This window comes from Sciurus carolinensis, chromosome 17 (assembly GCF_902686445.1).
Source record: "Sciurus carolinensis chromosome 17, mSciCar1.2, whole genome shotgun sequence".
NCBI classification, from domain to species: domain Eukaryota; kingdom Metazoa; phylum Chordata; class Mammalia; order Rodentia; family Sciuridae; genus Sciurus; species Sciurus carolinensis.
The window spans coordinates 5,531,363-5,559,129 of NC_062229.1; the positions used below are offsets into that span (position 1 = coordinate 5,531,363).

General features: G+C 53.4%; 1 protein-coding gene across 4 annotated transcripts in view; it reads left to right on the forward strand.

Annotated features, from left to right (window-relative positions):
- Positions 1–27,767, forward strand: part of Nfilz (NFIL3 like basic leucine zipper) — an 89,928-nt gene that overhangs the window by 54,303 nt on the left and 7,858 nt on the right. Inside the window, exons 1-4 of one of the 4 annotated variants that reach the window (XR_007105885.1) lie at positions 9,300–9,512; positions 12,722–12,854; positions 13,203–13,430; positions 13,716–14,030. The gene's annotated coding sequence lies outside the window, so the exon portion shown is untranslated. Of the gene's footprint in view, positions 1–9,299; positions 9,513–12,721; positions 12,855–13,202; positions 14,031–20,674; positions 20,757–23,464; positions 23,603–27,767 lie in introns of those variants that run through there. The other 3 variants (XR_007105884.1, XM_047531741.1, XM_047531742.1) reach the window with 3 other exon arrangements.

Below are 27,767 nucleotides of genomic sequence, written 5' to 3' on the forward strand. Positions count from 1 at the left end.
ACAGGACCGCTTTGAGCCAGGCGCTCCCAGGCTGTGCCACTTCCCAGCTATGAAACCCCTTATGATCCACCTGCAGAACTTTGACTTGGGGCACAGTGGCACAAGCCTGTAATCCCAGCGACTCTGGAGGCGGAGTCAAGAGAATCGAAAGTTCAAAGCCAGCCTGGGCAACTTGGCAAGACCCTGTCTCACAATAAAAAAGAAAAGGGGCTGAGGGTGCAGCTCAGTGGTAGAGTGCTCTGGGTTCAATTCTCAGTACTGTGTGTGTGTATTAAGACAGGGCTTGTCATGGTAGGTGCCCAGTGTAGGTTGCCATTGTCAAGAGGAGGGTAAGGAGAACAACTGTGTGTCCCCGTTTCAACCCCACTCTGGTTTCTAAATTACCTCCTGGAGTAACTTCATGCCCAGCCCCACGAAGACCCCCAGGTGGCACGATCATCTTTCCTGTCTGAGTTCTAATCAGCATAAGGGAGCAAGGAGATCTGGGCTGTTCAGGATGGTCTGGCTGTAGACAGCAAGGTCATTCCTGACACTGGAATAGAGACAGCTCTGCTTATCCGTGGCTGAGGAGAAGTTCCGCAAGTACCTACGTGGGCACTTGGTGCTCACTGAGGAAGGCCCCCAAGCCGGCACCCCAGAGTGCAGGCATGGGGATAGAAATGAGTATTTCCCCCTTTCTTTCTTCTTTTCCCTTGTGTGTGTGTGTGTGTGTGTGTGTTTGTACCGGGGCTCCTTCCAGGGGCCTCACAGCATGCTAGGCTGGCATTCTGCCACCCAGGTACATCTGCAGCCCTTTTACGTTTCTATTTTGAGACAGGGTCTCACTGAGTTGCTGAAACCAGTCTGGAGCTTGCAGTCCTTCTGCCTCGGCCTCCCAGATACCTGGGACTGCAGAGGTGCTGCACCATGCCCAGCAGAACTGGGTGTTTTAAAATACACCCTGACTTCTCTTCTGAGCCTCCCCTTTCAGCCACAGAATCTGAGACCCAGCCTGGAGCTCCTTGCCAAGGCACCTGCCAAGGAACCCAGGCATCAGAGGCTGGAGGAGGACCTTGTTCAGGTAATGAGCTCTGGCTCCTTCAGGGACATGGCCCCGCTCTCTGGGCCTGGGCAGAAAGGCTAATCAATGCCCTGATATGTGGCCCAGCCCAGGATCTGTGTGTGTGTGTGTGTGCACATGCGTGTGGGCATGGAGACCTCACCCCAGGGATCAGCTCAGAGCTGTCCTCCCAACACCCCATGCTGGCAAGAGGGTCAGTGAGACCTGGGTCAAATCTTACAAGCTCTGCAACCCTGAGTGCGAATCAACCTCTCTGAACTTTGTTTTCTTTAGCTGAGGAATGGGAATAACTGTTCACATTTGCCTTAGACTGTTTTTGTGATGTTTTTTAATCTGTAAAGAGTACATATTTATTCCTCGAGATTCTGCAGGTTGGACTGTTGCCGGTCAAGGCCTGGGCACCAGTGGGCTTGGTTTCTGCTTCCAGATTGGGCCTTGTCTGGCGCATCCTCACCTGGCAGAAAGCTGGCGGGATGAGGGGAGTGTGGAGGGGAGGAGCACACGCCTGCCCCTCCAGACCTTTCTGTGGTCACAGTAATCCACTGGCAAGGGCTCTGTCCTCATGAATTAAACACCCCCGGTAGGCTGGCTCTCCCAACACAGCAGCACTGGGGACTGAGTTTCTAACCGGTGAATTTTGGGGAACATATGCAAACCAAATCACCATTTAGTGATATTTTGAGGGTCAGATAAAAGGGGTAACTCATAAAAGGTTTAGCCTGGCGCCGAGCACAGAAGCCATTGCTACAAGTTACTCCTGTTCATTTGACAGCCGTCCTGGGAGGAAGCAGGGGTCACAGCAGGAAACCAGGCAGCTCTATGGCCCTGCCCCAAAGCTCAGCTTGGTGGGAGACAGGGTCCGTGGTCCCTGCACTCATGTGCCTGTTGGGACCCTGGGAACCCAGGGAAGACCCTTGGTCCCAGGGAAGGCTTCCTAGGGGAGGGGAAGGGTGATCTGTGGCTTCAGACTAGGGGCCAGAAGTGAGGGTGCTGCCGTGCAAAACTCACCAGGCGATCCTCGGGCCTCCCTGGAGCCCCTCAGCATTAGGAAACCTCTAGGTGCACAAGGCACAGGTTCTCGGGGGGCCCAGAGGCAACCTGGCCCATCCCAGTGGGCTTCGATACCTTCCCAGGCACTCAGCGGGACTTCTACAAACCAGCCCAGGACTGCCCTGATCCTCGGTGGCCACCAGCCCAACCACCATGGACGATATTATTTTATATGGATTTTCTTATTACTTCATGGATTGATTGAAACATTTATTGGAGCTGGATGCAGTGAGTGATGCATGCCTGTCATCCCAGGGACTTGGAAGGCCGAGGCAGGAGGGTCGTAAGTTAGAAGTCAGACACAGCATCCTAGGAGCTCAGCCAAGTCGTGAGAATTTGTCTCAGAACAGAACAAAACAAAACAAAACAAAACAGAACAAAACACACACACAAATATACGTATAAAACGGGACATAGCTTAGCGGTAAGGTGCCCCTGGGTTCAATCCTCAATACCAAGAAGCAAAACAAAACATTTACTGAGCACTTACTGCATGCCTGGCTTGGGTAGGAAGCAGAATAGAACAACATCCTCACACTCATAGCAAGAGAAGAAGACAAGAGGTCATGAGCTAATCCACGTACTGTCAGTTCTCATCATTCACGGCAGTTCTGTCCTAAAGCCACAGCAAACAGTGAATCAGTGAATACTGAACCCTGCTCCTAGGGGAAACACAGGGTTAGGTTCCTTCAGGCCACTGCCCACAACAGTTTTCTCAGCCCATCAGCTAGCACTGTGTTTCATGTTTCTGTTGTAAGACAACTTAGTTAACATATAGTTGGCTCCCTGTATCTGTGGGTTCTGAACCCGTGGGTTCAACCAGCAATGGATCAAAAATACTCAGAAAAAACATTGTAGTCTGTACGGAAGACATAAAACCTTTTTTTTTTTTTCTTCTTCTTGCCATTATTCTCCCAGTAATACAGTGTAGCAGCTATTTACGCAGCATCTGTGCAGTACTGGGTATCATGCCCCTTAGGGAGAGCCGAAGAGCACCGAGGATGTTGCTAGGCCTGGGGCACACTCCAGAACCCTCCAGAAGGACACTTGTTTACAGGAGGAGATGAAGCCAGGCCAGAGCATCTCCTCGGTTGACCTCAGCTGGGAGCTGCGCGCTGGGCCACTCCAGTGTTTTGCTGCTCTCTGCACATCCACAGAGGAGCGGAAACGCCCTGTCAGTATTGATTTGGGGTTGCAAATGAATTTCAGTGAGTAGGCAAATTTGCCACGATGGAGTCCACAAATAACAAGGATCAACCGTATCATATTTTGGTGGCGATGTGTGTTATGGAGAAAAAAATAAATAAAAGCTGGGTGGGGATGGAGAAGGGAGAGGATGTGTATTAGTTTCCTGGGGCTGCTGTAACAAAATACCACAAGCCAGGGCCTTAAAAACAGAAATTTAAGCTGGGTGCGGTGGTGCAGGCCTGTAATCCCAGTGACCCGGAAGGCTGAGGCAGGAGGATGACGAGTTCCAGGCCAGTCTGGGCCATTAAGTGAGACCCTGTGTCAAAGTAAATAAAAATAAAAAGGGCCAGGGCATAGCTTGTGCAAAGGGAGGAGCAAGTCCTGGGATTCCACCCGAGCATGGAAAACAAAAACAAAGCTAACAAAACACAACGGACAAAGGAAGCCCCCAGAAATCTGTTGTCTCAGTTCAGAAGGTCAGAAGTTCAAAATCGAGGTGCTGGCAGGAGACGTGCCCTCTGAGGCCCGCAGAACCCTTCCTGCGCCTCCTGGTTCCTGGTGGCGGCCAGCAGTCCTTGGCTTGTAGTCCTGTTGCTCCTGTCTCTGCCCCCCGGTCACAGAATGTTTCCCTGTGGGTTTTTGCCTCTGTGTCAAACTTCCCTTTTCTTCTCAAGACACCAGTCATGTCAGATTAGGGTCCGCCGTAATCCAGGACTAGCTCCTTTTAATTTGATTACCTCTGCAAAGATTGTATTTCCAAATAAAGTCCCATTCATAGATTCCAGGTGGGCCTGAAGTTTGGGGAAGGGGACGCTTTTCAGCCAGTCCAGAAGATCTCTTTGAGAATATCTCTTGAAGGGTGACATTTGACCTGATTCAAGCCGAGTTCAAAGCATTCAGGGGGATGGTGTGTGCAAAGGCCGTGAGCCACTCTCTGTTCCAGTATCAAAAGAGATACTGGAGGAGATGGAGGAGACTGGGCTTGAGGGTGAGGCAGGGAGGGGATGGGGCAGGTCTCCACAGGTTGCAGGGAGATCTTGGGCTTTGAACTCAGAGGAGGTAAAAGCCATAGGGGCTGTGGACAGAGGAGGGATATGAGATCCCAGAGACAGATGAGATAGCACGTGGTTGGCTAGGCCTTGGGTTCTGTGTCTCAGGGAATCCCACAAGTCCCATAGAATCCCACACCTTTGCTAGCCTGTTTCTGTAGATGAGGTCTGGCAAATTTAACTCACTCCCATCAGGCCTCTTGGTGTGAAGAATAATATATAAGAGGGTATCCATAATGTCTATGGAGCAATGTGTTCATTAAATGCAAACTTCTATTGTATTAGTCTGTTTTGTGTTGCTGTCACAAAACATCTGAGGCTGGATAACTTTATAAAGAAAAAAATCATCCACAGTGGGTTCACAGTTCTGACTCATGGCTGAGGAGCCGTATCTGGTGATGATTTTTTGCTGTCAGAGTCCGAAGCAGCACAGGGCACCCCATGGTGAGAGACAGTGCATGTATGTATTGTCCCTGCCCCTCCCTTTTTTTGGGGGGTGCAGGATACTGGTGATCCAGCCCCAGGCCTCACACATGCTAGCAAGCACTCTACCACTGGGCTACCTTGCCAGCTTTTTTTACTTAATTTTGAACCGGTGACACTAAGCTGTTCAGGCCGGACTCAGACTTGTGTCCTCCTGCCTCAGCCCCCTGAGCAGCTGGGACCACAGGTGTGTGCCACCAGGTTCCCCCTCCCTCTCCTTATGCAGTGGTCACGGCGGCTCCACTCCGATGACCTCACCCGACCCTGATGGCCTCCCTGAGGTCCCACCGACATACCGTGCACACACTAAGTTCCTGCACTCTCCGTGGCTGCAGCGGGGCTCCCGTTCCAGCCCCTGAGCCCCTGGGCCATGCTGGACCGTGCTCAGACCACCGCACCTGTCCATCTTTACTGAGGAACCAAGGTGGTGTTTTGCTGCTGAGCAACACCTTTGAAGCCTCTTTTATAGCTTTGTTGGTGGGCATGGGGCCCCTGCTGTATGGGGGGCTTGGCAGCCGGAAGCATGGCTCTCGGGAGACCTAAGACTGGGGGGTCCAGTCAGAGGCCAGGAGGTGCAGCAGGGCCGGAGGTGGCAGGGAGGGGAGGCGGCCCTGTCTGGTGCTCCGGCTGGCTGTTTCTGGTTTCTGACTAAAGGTGGCACGCAGGCCTGGCTTGAGTCCCTCGCACCCCGTCCAAGTCCAGTCGGGTCGGCTCGTTCCCTCTGCAGCTTGACTGCCCATCGCCCCTCTGGACCCACATGATGTGCATTTAATTGGGGCCTTGGACGCTCAGGGTATGTTCCACAGAACTGTGGCCAAGTGAGGGATTAAGCAAAGCTATTAAACAGGGTCATTCTGTGCAGGTCTTGTCAGAGCCTTGAACATTCTCCTGTGCTTTGCAGTTTTTCCAAACTTTTTTGTCCCTTGACATTTCCCCCCCCCCACCCCCCATCTGAAGCGAGTTTTGGGGAGCCAAGCCTTTCTGGAAGAGCTAGAGAAAATCCTGCCTTAACCTACAGAGCAGGCTTGAAGAGTGGGGTTGCAGGCAGAGCTTTCTGGCCAAGCATCAAAGATTTCTTCCTCCTCCTCCTCCTCTTCCCAGGACCTGGGCACCGAGAACAAGGCCGGTGTCCCACAGCTCTCTGGGGCGGCCCAGCGGGTTGCAAACGTCGGGCAGGCCAAATTAGGAACTCGAGAGAGGCTACGAGGTCAGCCAGGGCAGGCCTGGGGGCCGGGCTGGGGGCAAAGGGACTGCGGGGTGGGGTGGGGGGGACAGAGAAGCGGGATTCCTGAGCGGGAGTTTCACCTCTGCCCTTGGATAACGTCCCTTGATCGCTGGGGGGTCTCCGGGCAGCCGGGTCTTCTGGGAAGACTGTGTAGTCCCCTGGGACGAAGTCCAAGGGTTAGCTCAGCAGAGAAACATCCAATTCCGCCCCCCTCCCCAGTCGGGGTCACAGCGGGAGGCGGCAGATTTTCCCTGCTCTTCCCTCAGTAAACAGGGACGGGCCAGCCTCCCTCCCTGCAGCCTCCAGGCTGGGCCTCCCCCAGCCCCCTCTGCACAGCACCAGCCTCTTAGCCTCCTCCCGTCCACCCCCTCTGACCTCTCACAGCCCCTCTGGCTGTGGGGACCCTGGGGACTCGGTCAGTCCAGGCCTCACCCTGGGTTTGACTGCTGGGGCCACTCGGAGAGAGGCAGGCTTCCCGAGGGGGAGGCGGGGCTGGCGGCGCATGCGCCAGCCTGCAGGGGGCTCTCACCCCCGTGGTGGCCGCCCCTGGGGCACCTTGACCTGGCCTCCGGAGGCCAGACCCCACCACTCTCTGCCCTCACCCTCCCCTGGCCACTGAGGAGGGAGCCCGCTGCCGGGGTGGGTGGGCCTCTCGACTTCCCGCTCGGAGGCCAGTTTAGCTGCTCCGGCCCCAGATCTCATCTTGGGACGAGTCCCACCCTGCCATTCGGGGCGCAGGGTCTCGGTGGGGCTGGGGTCAGACTCGAAGCTGAACAGGTGGTGAAGTGGGTTGGAAGTTTAGAAACCTTTCATTTCCTGGTTGTCGTCATCATCATTTTGTCTATTTTTATTTTACTTACTTATTTTTTCAGTGGTCAGTGGACCTTTATTTATTCGTATGTGGTGCTGAGACTGGAACCCCGTGCCTCACACACGCCAGGCGAGCGCTCTTCCACTGAGCCCCAGCCCCAGCCCCTCTTTTTATTTTTAGTTGACATAATCACTGTACAGTATTTTGGGGGTCCGGGGTGATACATGAACACACGCCTGCAGTGTGGAAGGATCAGATCAGAATAACCAGGTTCCAGCTCCGACATTCACCTTTCTTTGTCTGGTGTTCAGCAGTCACCTTTACCACAGGTATGGTTTTAACTCCTGGGTCCTTTTCTTTTTTCCTTTCATAGAAAAAATTAATGTGGGGTTGTGACTCTGTGGTAGAGCGCCTGCCTAGCATGTGTGAGGCACTGGGTTCGAGGCTTAGCACCACACAGAAATAAATGAAGAAAATAAAGGTCCATCCACAACTAAAAAAATATTTTTAAAAAAGTTACCGTGTACCGACAGCAAAACCCACGCACTCGAGTATACAGTTTTGTGATGTGTGACAGACTGCACAGCCATAACCACCCCTCAACTAGAATTCAGACCCTGCCCCAACTCCTGCACACACGGTGGCCCTCCGTCCCTGGCCCTGCCTCCAGCCCCTGGTGACCACTGATCCCTTCTCTGTGGCTAGACTTGTGCCTCTTCCAGAATACAGTCAGCCTCTGAGGACTGAGGACTGAGGATGCAATCTGAGGACTGAAAATATTTAGAAAAAGAAGTGTGGGTTTTTCCTCTGGTCACGAGCCCCTCCGCAATACAGCATCACCACTGTTTACATAGCACCATTGTATGCGGTGTCTAAGTCTCATAGAGATGATTCTCAAAGAATTTGGAAAGGTGTAGGTTCTACAACATTTTGTACAAGGAACTTGAATGCCTGCAGATCTGGGTGTCCTTTGGATCCTCAGCATCCGTGGACATGGAGTGGGAACTGTGTACAGCAGGTCAGATGGTGCTAGTCTGACCTGCTGTATACAGGGCAGGGAGTGCCCTTTTAGCTTGGGGATTCTCCTCGGAAGGTGGCTCTGGGAGGGGAGGAGATGGAGCTGTGCAGCCCCTAAGGGGAGGGGAGTGCATTCCAAGCAGAAGGAAAAGCAAGTGCAAAGGTCCTGAGGCAGGAATTTAGTTGGCTGCCCAAGGAACATTCATGAGGCCCATGTGGCTGGAGCAGAGTGATTGAGGGGGAACACTCAGGGCCTGAAGGGTTCAGGGGATGTTGAAGCAGCCCCCTTTGGCTGCTGCATGGATAATGATGACACCTACTCTAAGGATTGTCATGGAGATTATATAAATTGATTTGTCTGACGTGATAATGCCATGTCTGGCATATGCTACACGTGCATCCAGTGTTAGGTTATTACTGTCTGTGGTAGGTGTCTGCATTCTGGGGTGTGTCTGAGTTTCAGCTGAGCCAGGGGCCATTAGTGAGTTTGCTGCTGTTAAAGAATCTCTCTAATGCTATTTTAAAAACTCCACTGAAGCTGGGTGCGGTGGCACATGCCCGTGATCCTAGTCACTCGGGAGGCTGAAGCAGGAAGATTTCAAGTTTGAGGCCCATCTGGGCAATTTAGTGAGACCCTGTTTCAAAATAAAAAATGCAAAGGGCCGGGGATGTGCTCAGTGGTAAAGCGCTATCGGGATCAATCCGCAGACCTGGGAAAACAAAACAAACAACAACAACAACAATGGCCCCCACCGGGTGTTTGAAAGCCCTGCTGAGGTTGCTTTGGGCAGGCCGGCCAGGGACCAGCTCTCCTGTGTAACAGATGTTACCCAGATGTCAGCCAGGGTCAATCAGGCCTCAGAGATTTGGCGCCTGCCTCTCTCCCACGGCCTGTGGGAAGCCCAGCACCCTCCCTGAGATGTCTGCGAATTCCTGGGGCCTCTGTTCTCATGGTTGCCTCTTGGCCTGAATTCCTGCCCGCGTGCCCTTGAGCCCACCCTTCCAAGGGCCACCCCTTTGGGGGAACCAGTCCTGTTTTCTTCCAGTCCCAGACTCATCTTTTATATGCTCAGGATTTCTTGCATGTCCCCCTCCCCCAATACGCAGTCTCCTCCCCAAGATTCTGCCCGTCCTAGGGTTTTGACATTGTTTAGCTTCCACGTAAGATGTTGCTTGACAAAGAATTCCAAAGCTGGCAGGGAAGATCTGCACACTTCTTGCATAACACAGCAGAGTGTTATGACTGGCTGACAGGGAACCGTGCTGCCCCGAGAAGGGGAATCTTGCTGAGGACACCCACGGTCAGTATCCGTGAGCTCCCGAGGGGCTTTGGATGACAAACTGGATGGGAGACAGCTGCTGGAGGTGGAGGCTGCAGGGGTAGAGGCTAGCACAGCACCGACATTGAGGCCGGGGGTGAGCTCGAGGTAGCCACCCGAGGAAGGACAGCAACAAGGGACCAGGAACAGCCACGTCGAGCCAGACTTCTGGAAAATGAAGCAAGCCCTGCCAGCAGAATGTGTTGTGGGTTCCTCCCCAGTTCCTGTAATCAGTGACTGCTTTCTCAGGGCGTGGACGTCAGGGATCAGAGGCCGGAGTCAGAGCAACAGAACCTTCCGTGGGGCAGGGGTGAGGAGAACCTCCGGGGCTGGTCGGGTGTGGACAAGCCCAGAACTTGGCGTGTTTCTGGAACGAGCGTGCAGGGTGTGTTAGAAAGACGCATTCCGCTCAAGCCTGGAAGAGCAGGGTTCCGGCGGGCATGACCGCAGCTCGGCGACGGCCCGGAGACGCCTGAGCCTGCTCTCCCTGTGGGCTTGCTTGGCCTCTTGCATTTGGTGTCAAATTGAATAGGTCATAAAATAATATATGTATATTAATATAAATATTCATGTATAAATATTTTGTTTTTCTTTTTAGCTGTAGGTGGACACAATACCTTTATCTTATTTTTGTATGTGGTGCTGAGGATCGAACCCAGGGCCTCACGCATGCTAGGCGTGCACTGTACCTCTGAGCCACAACCCCAGCCCCTTGAATAGATCTTGCCGCTGGGATGGTCCTTGGAGAGCATGTTGCCCAGTATTATTTCTAAAAAGAATTCTCTTTGTTTGCTCTTGGTGCAGTTAGGATACGCAGTAGTGGGAGTCGCGATTCATGGGGCTTATGAGGTGATTTGATCAATCTCGTTCCGGTGTTGCCTAAGCTTCTCAGGATCACTTGACCACTTTCTTGCATGGAAATCCAACCCAGTCTAAAAACCACCCCCCCGAAGGACTTTGCAGACAGTTACCTGGTATCGCGGCTGCTCCTGAGCCCCCTCTGTGGAGCCCACTCCGAGTTAGGAATGTCTGGTTCTCTCATTTGACACATGAGGGAACAGAAACGCAAGTGCACAAAGCCCTGCCCAAGGTCACACAGATGACCAGTAACGAAGCTGGTGTCAGTCCAACGTGGCAGGGAACTCCAGAGCCAAACTGGAGGCCAGCCCTGAAGCCCGCCTCTTGCCTGCTGTGCCATTTGGCCAGAAACATCTGCACCTCAGTTTCTGCGTCTGTGAAATGGGAAGAATAAAAATGCCTACTGGCAGCTTGCTGTGAAGATTAGATGACATGTCGATGTAACATTTAGAATCGATGCTTTAATCAAGAACAGCTCTCTCTTCTGTCATGTTCAAGTTTTTTTTTTTTTTTTTTTTTTCTTTTAATGGAGTCTCACTTGTTGCCCAGGCTGGCCTCAAACTCTTGGGCTGAAGCAACTTTCCTGTCTCAGCGTCCAGAATAGCCGAGAAGGCAGGCAGGTGCCGCCTTACCTGGCTTTTTGTTTTTGTTTTCCCCCTTTGAAACAAAGCAGAGAACAAGTTAATGCTTAGCTCCTAGCACAAGTGGAAGTTTGAATTAAACAACTCTCGCCACCTAGTGCTCTCATGGTGCATAGCGTAGAATCTGCGGCATGGAAACATACAGACTGAGCCCACTTACCATGTTTCAGCTTACTTTTTTTGGCGGATGCATGCTGGGGATTGAACTCAGGGGCACTCGACCGCTGAGCCACATCCCCAGCCCTATTTTGTATTTTATTTTGAGACAGGGGTCTCACTGAGTTGCTTAGTGCCTTGTTTTTGAACTTGTGATCCTCCTGCCTCCGCCTCCCAAGTCGCTGGGATTATAGGCATGTGCCACTGTGCCTGGCTCAATTTATTATTTTTGATGGTGCAAAATTCATAGGCATTCAGTAGAAACCATACTTCGAATTTTGAATTTCGATCTTTTTCCTGGGCTAGTGACACGTGGTATGATACTCTCACTTAATGCAGGTTCATCTGAGTGTTGTGAGCACACTTAGGCTAAGATATGTTCAGTACATTTGGTGTATTAAATGCATTCTTTTGCTGGGATTTTCTTTGCAGTACCAGGGCCTTGTGCATGTTAACTAACCCTCCAGCCCTACATGTGTGTTTAACTTAGCGATATTTTCAATGAATGGGGTCTAACCCGTGGTCAGTCAAGGAGCTGCTGTGTGGAGATGGTTGGGCCATTGGCCATTGCTTGCAATCGGCTCTTCCTGAAGAGAATTTGTTTGAACATTGTATCAATTAGCCTTTGCCTCACAACAAGCTATCCTAAGATGTAGCACTGGGAAGCACTTACTAACTCTCCCTGCCTCTGCCACCTGGCCGTGCTGGGAATCAAACCCAAGGACTTGCACCTGCTAGGCACCCCCATTCCACTGAACTGCACTCCCAAACCACTTAGTAATGCTTAATTCTGCGGGTTGGTGATTTGGGTTAGGTTCAGTCACTCATGGGCCTGCCGTTAGCTGGTGGTAGTTTGGGGCTGAATGACGCTGGGTGGCTTCACTCACCTGCCGGCAGTTGGCTGGGGTGCCTCAGTTCTCTTCCAGGTGGCCTCTCCAAGCAGGCTAGCTAAAGTTTGTTCCCAAGCTGGTGCATTCCCAAGGTGGTTGTAGAGTTGCTAGGAAAAGCAGACAGGGAGACCCCAAAGTTCCAACATTTCTATTTGTGTCACATTTGCTCATTGTCTCACTGACCGAAACAAGTCACACGTCAAACCCAGAAGGGTTCCCCAAGCCAGGGAGAGAGTCCACCAGAAACTAACCTTGCTAGCACCTTGATCTAGGACTTCCCAGCTCTGGAACTGTCAGTAAATACAGTTTTGTTGTTTAGGCCACTTAGTCCATGGTATTTTATTATGGCAGCTGGAGAAGACTTATAAAGATTTATACTTAGAGACAATAACTCCCAGGCTAGCCCAAGAGTCTCATTATGGCAAGTGACTTTCTCCATTTGAGACATTTACATTTCTTTGTTGTAAAGTTCTCCTCTTCATTCCTCCGCACTCCTCTGTCCTCCTTCCCCATGCCCTACCTCTCCCTGTCTCACCCTCTTGTGGGTTAAATAGATTATTTTGGGCTAGCCTGGGACCAAGTTCTCTTTTTCCACATTGTTCTCAGTGTAACCTCCTGCCCAGGAAGGGATGGGCTGGTCACAGTCCTCTCATTTCCCACCCAAGTCCTGCCATAGTAATTTAGGGATGGTTCCCCTGTTCTTTGACTTAAGAATGAACCCACTGGCAAGGTGAGTAGATATCTGTCTTGTCCACCACTTGCCTTGGAATAGCATCTGGCATGTGGCTGACAATCTTTGTGCAGGGATTGAATGTCACTGGGCAGGACTCAAGACCTGTCTGAAGCTTGACACCTCTGAAGCTCCCTGCTTATGTTATGGTAATGGCTACTTCCACTGCCCACTATCAGCCAGCCTTCTGACTCTGAGTGTATCTCCTTAATGATTACTGATCAGTTGTCCCCTATATCCACAGGGTCCCCAGGATGAGCTGTTCCTCTTTTTCCCTTGGAAATCTGCACTTCACCCCAGACTCAACCGCGATACCAAAGTCTCCAAATAGAACTGTTCTGTTGGAGACATGAACTGTTTTGCTGTGGGCTGTGCAGGTAGGGGTGTTCCACCTAAGTTGGTCCTTGTGTTTCCTTGGGGCTGGTTGTGTAGGTGGACATGTTGGTGTGTGTGGGCATGTGTGTGTGCATGCTGGTTTACTCCGGGTCGGCGCCCATGGGTGCATGGATTTTCTCCATGCTAGGGTGCCACCTTCCAGGGACTGCACATCAGAGATCAGGTCAGCATGTATGTGCATTTTGGCTGATTTCCAGCAGAGGGCACTCAAGGGTCTCATTCTATCCAAATCGAGAATGATGACTTTACTCCAGCGGGGATGACCTTCTAATTTGTACAAAGGTTCGTGGTGTGCTCTCTACGGACCTGTGTTTACCTGTGTGTGCCAGACAGAATAATGTTCAACGCCACCAAGAGGTGTTCACATCCTAACCCCTGCAACCTGTGAATATGGTTCCTGGCACAGCAAAAGGGATTCTGCATTGCGGAGATGTCCCCCAACTACATGCCAGAGCTGCTCACCAGACATCCTCAGGGAGAAGGTCTTGCTGCACCACAACCTGCTGGCCCACAATGCCGCCAGCGCCCCGTGGGGGTGACCAACTTCCCTCTCCAAGGTGCCGGGTGCTGACGTCGGTGACTATACCTAACCCCATCCCTGCAGCACACCCCCTCCCCAGAGTCATGGGGAGGTGGCTTCTCCATCGCTATACACCCTAGTGCACCAACTGCATCCTGGTCTCATCTCAGTGACATTTGGAGTTATGGGGTGGCCAGACAGGGAGCTTCCTCCTACAGCCAGAAGGCCTGCAGGCCTGCGGGCTGGGTGGGAAGGATGGGCGAGGTTCTTCCCCGAGTGTACACACCCCAGCATATCTGTCCCCGTTCACTCCCACCCACAGGCGCCCAGCTGGTTGGTGACCTTTCGATGCTCGGCCTTGCTCTCTCACATCTGTCCTCAGCTCTCCCACATCTATCCTCAGCTCTCCAAGACTTGGGCCCTGGAGTGCTGCACCCTCTCGGTGGGCACCCCAATACCCCTGTGCCCCAGCATCCCAGCCCCTAGGGTCCCAACCTCCTGCCAGCCAGCACCCAGCACACTGACCCCAGCACTCGGTCGAGGGCCCCTGCTTGTGCACGCCCCTGCCGGCCCTTCCTCTCTACCGAGCCGAAGAAGCAGGGGACCCTGACCAGAAGCAGCTGCCTGATCTTGGACTTCCCAGACCCCAGAACCGGGCACCAGAATAAAAGTCCTTCCTTTACAATTACCCTGTCTCAGGTATTCTGTTAAAGCAACAGAAAATACACTAAGACCCCCGACAGGCCCAAAGGGAAGGACCCCAGCACTCAGTACTTAGACCCCTCATGTCTGGCTGGCTGACACCCGACACATTCATGAACACCCAACTCCCAGCACTGTCAATGCCCCAACTTCCCATCAGTTAGCGGGATCCATTGCACCCAAATGGTCTTGCTGTCCCTAATCACGCGGCGGTGGACCTTCCAACCTGTGATCTCTTTCCTCTCCCCTTCGCTAGCCAACATTCTTCTGAGACATTGACACCCAAACACCAGACCAGTCCCACTAACGGATGCCCTAATGTGCGGGGGTTTCAGCCACATCCAGTGTGGTTGAGGGAAGGGTTAACTGCAGGAGGGCGATGCTGGCTATAAATCCATTACTAATACATTTTTCTGGTCAATAAACACAAGAGCTAATAATCTTTTCAAATGGGAGGGGTTGTGATGGATCCGGCCATACCAGATCTGGCCTCCAACAAGATGGAGAAGCCCACCTGCCCTTTATTTATAGTTGCATAGGTAAAGGGACCAAGACCAGGAGGGGCTGCTTCTGTGAGGCACAGGGTGGGTGGAGTTAGGGAAGCCATTTGCTTAGGGAGTTAGCACCTCCTCAGACGGTGGACCAGTCCACACAGGGTCAGCTGCTGCCCGGTGGTCTGGAACAGTGTCCCACGACCGCCAGTTCCTGGGAGTCAGCCCTCGTATCCCATGGCTCAGCCACGCCTGACTCTGCGGGACGTGGATGGCTGCCCACAGTGACTAGCAGAGCGCTCCCTCATCTGTCAATCCAGTTCCACCAGAAAGCGTCTGGTGCCTCAACAGGCCCACCCTGACAGTCTGCCTCTGGGAATCCACATAGTCCTGTGGATTTGGCTGGGTTCTGGGACTGTCGCCTGTCACCTGATGCCTGGACCTACCCAGCTCTACCCTCCATGGATGCGAGCCTCACCCAGGTTTCCCGACTGTGGATCACAGCAGCTTGGCCAGCAAGATAGAGGGGCCTGGGCGGGGCTGAGGATGCTTGTGCCCGAGATCCCACTTGCCTGGGTGGGCAGACCGGCCACTTTTCCCCCCCCTTTTTCTGGTGCTGGGATGAAATACAAGACCTTGCACGTGCCAGCCAAGCGCGTCACCTCTGAGTTACACCGAGTCTTTTGAAGGTGTTTTTGGTGTTCGTGGGGTTCCGTGAGACATTCCGATCCATGCAACCATCAGATTAGGGAAACTGGCTTACCCAGCATCTCAGACTTGCATCATGTTGGGGACAGTCAACATCCGCTCTACTGGCGACTCCAAAATACACAATGACTGCAGGACATGGGAAGTTTTTCCTCCTGTCCAACTGCACCCAGGCAATTGGAACCTTAGAATGCTACGGACATGCCCATCCTCAGCCACAGGCCTTGCTGGATTCCATCAGCTACTGCTGAGTTTTAATAATCTGTATGCAGGGCTGGGGAGATAGCTCACCTGGTAGAGTGCTTTGAGAGTTCGATCCCCAGTACCCGCAAAAAAAAAAAAAAAAAAAAAAAAAAAAAAAAAAAAATCTGTGTGCAAGCTCCAAATTAACTTTAAAGTAGCATTTGATTTCCAGTGAACTTCCCGTTCTGCATTGCAATTGATTCAGAGAACTCCCAATTATCCCAGCAGCGCAGAGGACTCAAGTACCCACTTGCATTTGAAAACCAAACCAGAGCATGACCCTTTCCAGGGTGCTAAGCCTTGGCATCCTACATTTTCTTTCTCTACTTAAAAAAATTTCCCACATTTTATGGGTGCATTATAGCTGTACATAACAGTGGGATTTGTTACATATTTGTGTAGCCGAAACCTCAGTCCTTGTCTCTAATGCCAATCCAATAACCAGAACACGGTTTTAAGAAAAAGTAAAAAGGTTTATTACTTTGCTAGTAAAGGAGAAACACAGGGGACTCCTGTCCCAGAGACTGGGATTCTGCCCATTGGCAGGAATGGGGGCTGTTAAAGAGGGGAATACAATCCACGTGTTCTGCCTGGAGTTGTAACTGGGAGACGGTCATTTCTGAGATCTTCTGGTGCCATCTCCAAAGTCTGGATTGCTTCGTTCCTGTGGTGGGTGTGTACTCAGGGACAGATCACACTTCCTGGGATGGGGAAGAAAGGTCATCCTGTTTCCCCTGAGATTAGGGAGGGGGAGAAATTAGGGAGGAGAAGGGAGAGAGGAAGCGAAATATGTCCAGTTAAAAAATAAGTTGCAATGGCAGAGCAGCAGGGGTTGTAGTCAAAGCATAAAGTGGGCCCTGTTACAGGTTCAATCACGAAAACACCACGAAAACAAAATCCACTAGTTAATGATTTACATAAAATGCTATTACATCTGACATTACACGTTCAGCATCTTCACCATCCGCAAATACCTCTGGGCCGGTAATAACGGGCTCTTGCATGAAGAGGGGTGCGGTTCCACACAGTGACCACCAGGGGACGCTGTTGCCAAGTCAAAGCCGGCTCCCCTCTGTTCCACCCCAGAGAGACTCCACACCTCGGCCTGGGGGCTGCTCCTCAGGAACCGCCCTCCAGCCCGCAGCCTGACTCAGGCTCCTTCGGCATCTTCAGGCCCCCACTCGGGCCTGCCCCCCGCTCAACTCTGACTGCGTCCCTCCACTACTCCCAGGTTTCCTGGGACATAGCCCTGCTGACTCTTACACCTGGGGTTCCCTCTATCCCTGTTTACTGCTGTCCGCCTGGAAAACGAATATTACACTTCAAAACTTAGCCCCAGATTCCCACAGGGCATGTCAGTGTCTTGGTCTGTGTCCAGTTTCCTCTGTTGGGTAGGCTGGACAGAGAGGATGTGTCCAGGGCAAGTCCAGGGCAAGGGATTAGAAAATCTGAGAGGCAGCGGGGAGCCATAGAGGGTGTTGGAGCAGGAGAATGTCCTCCGATATCAGGAGAGAAAGGTTCCTTTCTTTCTGCCTCTGAGTTGTTCTAGAAGGGTCTTGGGTGGTTGGATTGACAGGCTCTAGCTTCTGCCAGCCCAGACACCTTGTTGGGCCCCCTGTGGTAGACCAGCAGGTGTGCCCTCCTGGCAGGGCTCTTTGCCTCTCAGGACCTCCCGCAGACACCAGGTAGGGGACAGCCCTGGCAGGAAAGCCATGAGCTGCAGGCTGGGGACCTGGGTGTCACCTTTACGGAAGTGTGGGTGACCCCCTCCACCACTGAGGAGTCTGGAGGTTCCACACGGCTGATGTGGCTGTGGCGGGCCTCAGAGGAAGCAGCAGCCGGAGGTGAGCCCTGCTCGGGTGGAGGCCCAGCTGGCGTGGGCAGCCTCCCGGGGCTGGGGTCCTTGGGACCCACCAGTGCCCGCCTCCCCTGCCCAGCCCCCTCCCTGCCTCTGCCTCCCAGCCCCTCAGCCCTCAGCCCTTTCCCTGTCCTTGCTGCCTCTGTCTGTCCCGTCCGTCCTTCTTGCTCTTACAGGTTCCTCCGTGGCTGTCTCTGTCACAGAGGGTGGAAGCCGGTCCCCCCTCCCTGGTTGGAGGGGTCTCCAGGAGCCACAGAGACAGTGGCAGACCGAGAGGCAGAGGAGGGGACAGGGAGAGAAGCAGAGACATGCAGTTATGGAGAAACCCGCAGACAGCCAGAGGTGGAGAAAACCAGAGGCAGAGGGAGGGGGCGAGAGCCAGAGCCAGAGGCGGGCGGGATGCCTCCTCCTGCAGCCCCCGCCCCGCAGCCCCCTCCTCCCTTCTCTCCAGTCCTGTCCTGCCCCCGGGTTCTGCTTCTGTAGCTGTGGCTCCAGCCCAGCCCTGTGGCCCAGCCCTGTGGCCCAGCCCTGGCCCAGCGGCTGCCCCGGGGGGCCCCAAGTGACCGGGAGCACCGGCTCCTGCAGCTCTGAAGAGCACCCAGCTCTTCACCTTGGTCCTTGCAGGTGGTGACGCACACTTGCGTGCATGGGGCTTGGGGAAGCTGAGTGGGGTGCTGGCATCCGGGACCAGGCAGGGTTGGCCGTGGGGAGCCTGGGGCGGTCAGTGAGCTGTGGGGGCTGCTCGGGGGTGTGCCGGGGTCCAGCCTTGTTCTGGGATCTGCTGGTGAAGTGGGTCCAGCTGCCCCGGAGGGAGTCCTTTGTGTTAGTCCTCAGGGACGTTGGGGGACGTGCAGATTTTGCAGAGATTTGGGGTATTGGGTGCTTGGAACCAGTAGTGCTTCCTCTTTGGGATTTTGTTTTCCAGTTTGGTAGTATTTGCACTGAGATGAGCTGTCTCGGGGAAGTCGAGTGCGAGATCCGTCCATGTTTCGCACATCCCTCATGCATGGAGCTGGACAGCATTTTATAGGACGTTTTAGATGATTTTGTGCATTAAACAGACTTCAGGGTGCGGGGCTTCCACCAGTGGCATTGTTTTCGTGCTCAAGGGGCTTTAGATTCGGGGTTTGGATGAGGGTTGTCCTGGGGGCTCAGCGGCCCTTGACTGCGGCTTCTGCACCTCTCTGGTGGTTTCCGGGGGTCTGTCGAGGAGGTCAGCAGTGGCTCTCGCTTGCCGGTGGTGCTGGGGCCCTGGGCTGCTGCAGGGCCCCCGGGTGCTCCAGGGTGGACGGTTGGGGTCTGGATGACTGCTGCGAGGTTCCAGTTGTCCCCAGGACGGGAGCGAGTCTGACACTGGTGGCCATCGGCACTCTGTCTGCACTTCCTGCTTTCTCTGTTTATTTCCGTCTGTCTCTTTCTCTCTCTCCGCTTCTCTGTTTCTCCTTCTATACTTTACTTTCCTTCAAACATTTATTAAGCACTAACTGTGTACCTAGCACCTGGCTGCAGCAGGCACCTGGGGTCTCTGGGTCCTCCTCAGATGGGAAGAAGAAGTGGGTGCCCCTTCGCCACCACCATGGTTGGCAGCGGGGTGGGACTCCATGGTTCCCCTGGAGCAGAAGGACTGGGTATTAGTGATGTAGAGAACACTGCCTGGCCTAGTCCTTCCCCCAGCTTCAGGTCTGAAGTGGAGGGATTTGGCAGGCATGGTGGACCTTCGGGTCTGGTGTGGGTGCAGGGGTTCTCCCTCGGTGGAACAGAGAAGAGTCCAGGTGTTGGGAGAAGGAATCAGCCATGAGGATATTGAAGGGGAGGACACTCCCGGCAGAGGGAACAGCCAGTGCAAAGGCCCTGAGGCAGGATTGTGCCTGGAATGTTGGAGGAACAGCTAGGGGCCCATGGGGTTGGAAGGGAGCGGGCAAGGGGAGAGCCGGGATCAGTGCACACTCACCACTGCTGATCAGGCAGCCCCGGGGCCCAGGCCTGCTTGGGATGCACCTGCTTGGTCTTTGTAACTCAGATTCAGATATGGGCCCTTCCCCTAGAGCAGAATTTCTCTTCCACACACTTTTGATGTTAGGGCTGGAGAGTCCTGGTCCTGGGCTCTTGCTGTGCATCATCTGATGTTTAGTAGCAGCCTGGCTTCTAACCTAGGTGCCCGTTGCACTCCTGAGACGTTGCCAGATGTCCTCCTCTCAGAGGAGGGCTCCCGCAGGGTGGGTGGGGAGGAGGCTGGAGCCCTGTGTCCCCTCAGGCCAGCGTGCCCCAGTGTCCTCACTGGTGGAGCCGGAGCCCGGGGACTGCCTGCCTGTACTCAGGCATCCACTAATGGGTGTTTGCCAAGCTCCTGGGGAGAGAGCTGTCACTCAAACAGTCGCACAAAGGCATGTGAAATACCCTGACACCAAGGCCAAGAGCAGGAGCCCTTGATGTTTAGTAAGTGCCTAACAGTGGGAGGCCAGGGAGGGTTCCCCAGAGAAGTTCTGACCAAAGGGTGAGAAGGAGCAGGCTAGGGGAGGGGGCAGAGCGCTCCAGGCTGCCAGGCTGCATGTGCAAAGGTCCTGTGGCCAGCCAGGATGCTGGGAAGGCCAGTGTAGGTGAAGTGAGGCCAGCAGGAGCTCCGTTTGGTCTGTGGGGGCCCCGTGGGTGGGGTGGGGGCGTGTAGTCTTGATGTGTAGAGGGTTTTAAGCAGGAAAGTGGCATAATCAGATTCGTGGTGGGAAGATGCCTGGGGCAGATAATGTCTGTAAAACGCTTAGCGCAGGCAGTATCAGATGATGCCCGTGGGTGTCGGGGGCTCGGGGAGGGCGGGGGTCCGGCCCTGCTCTTCGAGGTCCCTAGGGATACCGCCTGGCTCGTCTCTGGACTCTGCTCTTCTCCAGCTGGGGGCGTGGCGGCGCACGGGAACTGTGCTACCTTGAGGATGGTTTTGGAGATGAGGGGCGGGCACCCCAGGTGGGGTGGGGGCCGCAGCTCCACGGGCCGGAAGCTGCTCTGCTCGGCTCTCCTGGGCCCCAGGGCTTTCTGGGCGTCGAGTCCTGAGCCGTGCCGCCGGCCACCTGCCCCCGCCCTGGCTTTGTGGCCTGCTCACGCTGGCCTCATCTCAGGCTTGAGCTGGGGGCGCTGGGCCCTGAACCCACCCGCCGTGCCAGCTGAGAAGATCTCCGCGTCTCCCTGCATCTTGAGGAGCGTTGTGCCTCCCAGGCGGGTTGAGAACCAAGCGCACTGCTCACCCCCGTTCATCAGGACGCAGTGCAGGCCTAGTGTGCGTCGGGCGCACGGCGGGCAGGGCCGGGGCCCCCAGGGCCTGCTGTGCTAGGGGCGGAGGCAGACACCAGGACAGCCCGTGGGTGGTTGGAAGGTAAGCAGTTGACCCTCACCGTCACTCACGCTGGGGTTTCCCGTCTCCCCACCTTTCCTTTTTCGCGGTGCTGGGACGGAGCCCAGGGCCTGGCACATGCTGGGCAAGCTCATACCCCAACCTTTTTTTTTTTTTTTTTTTTTAATTTTCGAGTCAGGGTCTCACTAAATTGCCAAGGTTGACCTTGAACTTGCCATCCTCCAGTCTCAGCCTCTGGAGTTGCTGGGATCACAGGCGAGGGTCACCACACGGGCTCTACTCTGACTTTTCAAGACTGGAGCATGTAGATCACGTTTTCTTGATCCATTATCCTGCACTGGCCATTGAGGTGGCTTCCGCGTCTTGGTTATTGTCATGAGGCTGCAGGGAGCGTGTGAGGTGATGTATTTGCAAATTAGCCTGGTGTAGTCAGAACACCCACGCCAGGCACAAGAGTGCCTGCCTGAAATTCCAGATCCCCAGGAGGCTGAGGCAGGAGGATGGCAAATTCGAGGCCAGCCTCAGCAATTTAGCAAAATAAACTTGTCTCAAATAAACTAAAAAGGGCTGGGGGTGTGGCTCAGTGGTGAGTGCTTGCCTAGCATGTTCTGCAACAGACAACTGGCCCCAGCCCCGTCTCTGGCACACGATAAATATATACAATTATTACTTGTCAATTAAAAATGAAAGAATTTAGGGGGCGATAGTGCCCTGAATACCCACAAAGTAGGATGCAGACAGATGAGTGTGTGTGGCTATCTAGCCTGGGGGTCAAGTCAGGCCTTGGTTGGGGAGGTGACACTGGAGGTGATGGAGGGGCCCAGTGAATGTCAGGGGATCAGCATTCCAGGCAGATGGAACCCCCTGTGCAAAGGCCCTGAGGCAGAGCCACGACTGGTGTTTTGGAGCAACCAGGAGGCCCTGAGTGAGAGGCCTGGGAGCTGGAGCTGGGAGACCAGGAGGGATGGCACTGCCCGGCCGTAGGCCAGCAGCGAGGACAGGGCTGCAGCCCAGGACCAGCTGAGAGTGGAGAGAGTGTGGATTGAGTTTGCAGGCGACCCCGCAGCTTCCTGGTGTGGGCTCACACATACGCGGGAAGGAGCTGCTCCCAGCTGCATGGAGGAGGCCCGGGAGCGTCACATGCTGGGATTGGGTGGCCGAGGCCCTGGCGCTCAGGAGACCCTGCGAGGGGAAGACAGACGTGACCCCGGAGCACCTTCCAGGGAGAGGCCACAGTCACGACCTCCGGGGCCCCGTGTGGGGTTAAGGAGACGAGCCTGGGAGGGTGGGGGCTGGGCGGGGTCCAGCCTCTTGACCCCGGGGTGTGGGGGCTCAGGTGCCGGGAGGGAGACCCTCCCCAGCTGGGGCTGAGTGGGGGAGGGGCTGGCGGGTCCTGGCCTCGCCTGCAGTGGGCCTGGGAAGGGCTAAGGTCAGGGTGAGGGCCCTTGAGCTTCTGCCAGGCTGCTGGCCTCGGGCTGGGCGGAGCTCACTGCCAGTCCTGAGGGTCCCGGGTCGGGGTGTGCAACCCAGGGAAGAGGAGGGGTCCGAGGCTCCCTTTCTAGGATCCAGGCAGAATGGGAAGGCGGAGCTGGAGGCACGGATTTCGGTCCGCGTGGAGTCTAGGTGAATGTCCCCGACCCTCGGGCCGCTGTTGCTCCCACCCCGTGGGATCCCCGGGGCCTTCTGGGACTCTCGGGTTCAAACACTGGGTACCTGTGACTTCTGGGGACCAGGCACGCCCCCCGTTCAGTTGTGCGCCCATCTCGTGCCCACTGAACAGTCGGAGCAGGCTCAGAGGAGAGAAGGCACCTGGCCGGGCGGCTCGGTGGTCAGGGATTGGAGCCCTGGCCTCGCCCCGGCTTCCTGCCTACCAACCTGCTCCCGGCGCCCGACTCCAGCTGGGCTGTGGGCTGGGCACAGGAGGTACCCACGGCTTCCTGCCTCTCCCCTGAGCCCGGGAGGGGGCCTGGGGCGGTGGGGCAGCCGCGGGGCCCCATGGTGCCTTGCATTTTCCCCTTGAAATCTGAGTTCCCACTGAGGCTCTCGGTTTCAGAGGTTCGGTTTCGCTGGGGGCTTTTATGAGGTGGGGGCTCGCTCATTGCGAGAGTGCAGGGCCCTGAGGTTCCACGCAGCTCCCTGAACCCCGTGAGAGTGCGGCCTCTCGGGGCCCAGAGGCCCTTCCAAGGAACGGGCTGGGCTGCCCCGGGCGTGGGAACAGCCCCTGCGTCCCTTCCTCCCTGGGCAGCTCTGAATCAGAGGAGAGTCACATGGAGCAGTGGCGAGGAGGCCCCTCTTGGGCTCATCGTTTCCAACTCTCTGCTGGCATCCCTCCTGTGACAGGCAGCTCATTGCCTGTCAACTCAACCTCCGCTGGGTTTGTGAGCCGGAATTCTTAGAAAAGTCTTTCGGATGCTGGTCCAGACCTGCAGCTCCAGCCCCTCCTCGAGACCCCACAGATCAGCTGAGCCCCACAGGCTCAGCTCCAGAGTTAGACTGCTCAGCCCTGGGCTCCCTGTTGTGCTTTCCTCTTTGCCACTAAAATCCCCTGTGATCTGGACCCCAATTTCCCTTTCCTCTAGTCGTCCCATCTCTTGAGTTTTCTAGCAACTACATTTTGTATACCTGAGCTCCGGCTTGTCCTTCCTGTTCATCTGTTTTTAGTTCATAAGCTTCTGTTCTTGTTTAATGACTGAGATTCTCTCCTTCATCTTTCTCCCTTCTCCAAATAGTTCCCACCTCCCGTATGCAGTCGAGCGACTGTTCTGGAGATCTGTGCACCCGGGCTGATTGCTACAGTGAGGAGGGAATCCTGCTGGGCCCTGGGAACCCAGAAGAGCTTCCTGGTCTACCTGGCTGGAGTCACTCCGGTGAGCTTCCTGTAGGAGGTGGCATCTGGAGATGCTAGGAAGGGTGAATGTCATTGGCTTGTGAAAGAGGTGGGGGTAAAGTGTTTCAGGCAGAAAGATCAATATGGAATTGGAGGGGCATCCTGAGGCCAGAAAGGGATAGAGAGAAGCCTGGTGCACCCAGGTGGAAGGGCAGAAATGCCCGCCTTCACCAGCCAGGGTCTGAGTCCCACTTTGTTTTATTTCAAATTGCTTTGCCAGGAAGCAGTTTACATCTCTACCTTCTAAGTATCCAAGTGCCCATCTCACCGCATCCTTGCCAGCAGTGGGTTTTATCACTTTTTAAAATCTTTGATAATTTCAGTGGGAAAATTGTTATCTCATTCTATCAATGAACAAATGAGTATTTCTTTTGTAAGCAAAAAGGTAAGCAACGTCTCCAGATGTACCATGGCCTCGAAAATGTCACCTTTTGCTGGTGAACGTTGGGTCCGACACCCACTGGAGAGTTTGTGGTCGCGTCTATCTTCCCGCGTAGCTCGGAGGAGCAGATGGGAAGCCTGCAGGTGCCCTTTGGCCACGTGGGTGGGGAATTTGTGAGGCAGCCTCTCCCCACCTCTTTTTTTTTTTTTTAATTTATTTATTTATTTTATTTATTTATTTTTTAAAATTGTATACAAATGGGATACATGTTGTTTCTCTATTTGTACATAGAGTCAAGGCATACCATTTGTGTAATCATACGTTTACATAGGGCAATGATGTTTATTTTTTTTTCCCTTCCCCCCACCCCTCCCACCCCTCTTTTCCCTCTATAGAGTCCTTCTTTCCTTCATTCTTACCGCTCTCCTTATCCCTAACCCTAAACCTAACCCTAAACCTAATGCTAACCCCTCCCACCCCCCATTATATGTCCTCATCCGCTTCCCACCTCTTGATTGATCTTTTTTCTCATCTTTTTTTTTTTTTTTTTTTGTTGTTGTTGTTGTGCTTTCAAAGTTTTGACTCTCTCCTCCACTGGCCAGTCGTCCAGGAGCAACTGAAGCCCCGCTCCTTATGAAGGAGCTGCGGAGTCCCACCGGGCTCCAGCCTTACAATTCGGGAAAGAAAGTGCAGCGGGAGAGAGGGAGGGAGACCACAGACAAGCCAGTAAAGCCCGAGAGGAGCACAGTGGCCTGAAGGCTCAGCTCCAGAGTTAGACTGCTCAGCCCTGGGCTCCCTGTTGTGCTTTCCTCTTTGCCACTAAAATCCCCTGTGATCTGGACCCCAATTTCCCTTTCCTCTAGTCGTCCCATCTCTTGAGTTTTCTAGTAACTACATTTTGTATACCTGAGCTCCGGCTTGTCCTTCCTGTTCATCTGTTTTTAGTTCATAAGCTTCTGTTCTTGTTTAATGACTGAGATTCTCTCCTTCATCTTTCTGAGTCACTTAATAGACTCATTTAAAATCGCACAAGTATTCTCTGTCCCCTCGGATGTAAATTCTAGTTGAGGAGTTTATGGGAAGTTCATGAGGGGACCATGAATTCGATGTCTGCTTTTTTTGGTGGCACTTGGAATGGAACCGAGGGCCACACACATGCCAGGAAATACTGTACCACTGGGCTGTATCCCCAGCCCTTTGAATTTTGAGATGGAGTCTCACTCAGTTGCCAGGACTGTCCTTGAACTTCTTACCCTCTTGCCTCAGTCTCCCAGGTAGCGATGATGACGGTGCACCGTCCTACCTGGCTGGTGTGGCTGCTGCAGAGCAGTGGGAGCTGACCCGCCCGCTGCGCCTGCGCCTGCTGACCACCCTCTCTCCAGCCTGCCTCCCCTCGGCCTCTCGTACCCACCAGTCTATTCTCTACGTCTATGAGATCCACTTCTTTGGCTTCCCTGTAAGTGGGAACTTGAGGCAGGTGCTCTTTGTTAAAAGCTTATTTAATTTTATTGGCGCATTACGTTTATACATACTATTAGGATTCATTTTGACATCATGATACAAGCACGGAATATAATTTGCTCCAATTCAGTCTCCGGTATTTCCCCTTTCCTTTCTTTCCTCCCTTTCTTCCCTCTCCCTGTTCCTTTTCTTCTATTCTACTGGCCTTTCTTTGATTTATTTACAGTTTTTCTTTAATGTAGCACATTCAGGACATACATAAAGGTGGTGTTCACTGTGGTCTATTCACATATGTACACTGGAGACTTTGGTCGGAATCCTTCCACATCCCTCCGTTTTCCTGCCCCTCCTTCTCTACGATCTCTCTTCTGTCTTCATGGAATTCTCCCGTCCCTTTCCCTTCTTATTTTGGCTTAGCTTCTGCATATGAGAGAAAACACTTGACCCTTGACTTCCTGGGTTTGGCTTGTTTCACTTAGCATGATGTTCTCCAGTTCCATCCATTGACCAGCAAATGCCATGATTCATTCTTCCTTATGACTGAGTAAAACTCCATCATGTATATATACCACAGTTTTTAATCCATTCATCTATCTACAGGCACCTGGGCTGGTTCCGTAGCTTGGCTATTGTGAATTGTGCTGCTATAAACATTTATATGTGTGTATGACTATAGATTGCTGATTTTAGATCTTTTGGATAAATACTGAGGAGGGGCTTAGCTGGGTCTTATGGTGGTTTCATTCCTAGTCTCTTGAGGAATCTCCATATTGCTTTCCAGAGTGGTCACACTAATTAGCAGTCCCACCGACAATTATGAGTGCACCTTTTCCTCCCTCGCCTCGTCAGCATTTAATGTTATTTGTAGTCTTCGTAATTGCCATTCTAACTGGGGCGAGATGAAATCTCAGTGCAGTTTTGATTTGCATTTCCCTGGTCGCCAGAAAAGTTGACTATGTTTTTCAGATGCTTGTTGGCTATTCGGGTTTCTTCTTTTGAGAAGTGGCTGTTCAGTTCCTTTGCCTGTTTCTCAATTGGGTTATTTGGGCTTTTTTGGCATTAAGTTTTTCATACGTTCCGGACATTAATCCCCTGAGGAGCAGGTGGCTGAGCTCTCCCATCCCGCCGGCCCTCTCTTCACGCTCCTGATTGTTCCCTTTGCTGTGCAGAAGCTCTTTAATTCGATGTCATCCCACTTAGTGATCCTTGGTCTGTCTTCTTGAGCTCTAGGAGTCTGGCTCAGAGAGTCAATGCCTGTGCCCCTGTGTGGGGTCTCGGGCCCACATTTTCTTTTTTTTTTTTTTTTTTTTTTTTTGCGGTGCTGGGGATTGAACCCAGGGCCTTGTGCTTGCAAGGCAGGCACTCTACCAACTGAGCTATCTCCCCAGCCCCTGAGTCGGCTTTTGTACGGGGTTAGGGGTGGGTCAACTTTCGACTCCTGTCTACATGGTTATCCAGTCTACCCAGCACCATTTTTTACAAAGGCCGTCTGCCCTCTGGTGTGTGTTTTCGGCACCGATGCCTGGTGTCCAGGGACTGGCTCTCTGGCTCTGGCTGCGTCTGCTGCTCTCTCCCGTTGGCCTTCACCCTGCTGATGCCCACTCCGAGCTGTGTCACTGTATTTCTGTAGTGACGCCTCCAGCTTAGCACTGCTTGCTCAGAAGTGCTTTGGCTCTGCTGGGTCTCTTGCTCTTCCACATGAATTTTAGAGCTGCATTTCCCCCCCTCTTCTGTGGAGAATGCCATTGGTGTTTTGATAGGGATGGTGTTGGATCTGTGTAACGCCTTTGTTACTGGGGACATTTTGAGATATTAATTCTGCCTATCCAAGAACATGAGAGCTCTTTCTATCTTCTTGTGTCCTCTTCCATTTTGTTCTTCAGCGTTCTATAGTTTTCTTTGTAGAGGTCTTTCACCTCCTTGGTTAGATTTATTCCCAAGTGTTTATTATTATTTTTTAAAGGTTATTGTGAATGAGATAACTTCCCTAATTTTTTTTTTTTTAAGCAATTCATTATTGCTTAAAAAAGCGATTGCTTAAGGAAAGCGATGGAATTGGGTATGTTGATCTCGTACCCAAAGCAAATGCTCGTCCCTGCCCCCTCCACTGCCTCCCTCAGCCTGGGTGCCGATCTCAGCCCTGCCCCATCGTTAGCTCTGTGGTCTCTGGACTCTTCTCCTCTGTGGACTCTGACCTCTACCCTTTAGAGGTGCGTCTTCAGTGGAAGAGGGGAGACGCGGGCGCCGGAGCCTGCTGACCCTCCCTCAGAGCCCGGCTCCTCATCTGTCGCACCAGGATAAG